Here is a 1,424-nt window from a genome sequence, read left to right as displayed (position 1 = left end):
CCTTGTTTGTGATCCTCGGTATCCCAATTGCAAACTCGAAGGGCATATCGAGGTTTAAACATGCCATTAAAAAGTTCAATGAATCTCAATAGATCTAGTAGTTTTCAATACATTTAAAACTTAATTTCTTTTTCGTTTTTCATGGTGGAAATTAGTGAATCGTCATTCACTTACCTTCAAATTATTTGTTGTTTAGATTACGATATCCCTCTTCTAAATTGCAAATAATGTTGTTGGATCCTAGCCCTAATTTCTAATTTGGATGTTTAATTGGGGATTCTTATCTAATCAAGCTTTGTCTTTTTTCCTTTTCAAATGTCTAACTCAAACAACGCTTTTGGCTTGAAATCTTCCGACTTGTTCTTACTCATGAATTTGTATGGCAGGGTGATTTTCGATGGGACCAACTTTCAATGATTGGATCCGCAACATTCGAGTAGTTACCCTATACGAGGACAAGGAGTATGTCCTCGACAAGGAGCTGAAAGAAGTGAATGTCAAAATTGCTACCCTCGAAGAGATCGCTACCTTTAAGGCTCATGGGCATGATGGTACCAAAATCCATTGAATCATGCTCGCGACTATGACTGCCGAACTCCAAAAGTCCTACAAGGACTACTGACCCTATGAAATGCATCAGGATTTTTTAGACATTTACCACCAAAGTGCCAGGCAGGAGAATTACGAGATCATCACTTCGATGATCCATACCAAGATGAAGGACGGAGAGTCTGTGACAACCCATCTATAGAAAATGCAGAGATATGTCGACCGCCTGCTAATGTTAACTGTTAACTTCAAAGAGGAGCTAGCATTGATATCATTCTTCACTCCTTGCTACCGTGTTTCAACCAATTCTGCATGACCTACCACATGAACAAGGAGGAGGTCACTTTGAGCAAGCTTCAAGGCTTGTTGAGGACTGCTAAGAGCAACCTGAAGGACAAATCCATTGCATCAAATCCCGCCACTGTTGCCCCCGTTTTGGCAATGGAAGGGTAAGAAGAAGAAGGATCCTTTGAAGATCCACCATAAGGGAAAGTCCCATGACGATATCTATTCTAGTGGAACCAAGGCTGGTCCCGCTGTACCCTCCTCGAACCCGAAGGATGCAGAATGCTACAACCGCTGCCATGACAAAGGGCATTGGAAACGAAGCTACCCGAAATATATGCAAGATATCAAGGATGGGAAGATCAATCCATCCTTCGTAGGTATTTATACTATTTAATCTAATAACTTATCACATGCAATTTCTTGGGTTCTTGAAACAGGATGTGGTTTTCACATTTGTTCTGATTTGCAGGGCCTAAGAAGAAATATGGATGTGGAGCATAGGAAGATAAACTTGATCATGGGGAACAAAATAGCGTTGACTGTCACCATGATTGGAGTTTACTCTTTACTGCGTAGTAGTGGGTTAG

The sequence above is a fragment of the Lactuca serriola genome, chromosome 1 (genome assembly GCF_051521515.1).
Source record: "Lactuca serriola cultivar US96UC23 chromosome 1, Lser_US96UC23_V15, whole genome shotgun sequence".
Lineage (NCBI taxonomy): Eukaryota > Viridiplantae > Streptophyta > Magnoliopsida > Asterales > Asteraceae > Lactuca > Lactuca serriola.
This window is presented reverse-complemented; position numbering follows the sequence as displayed.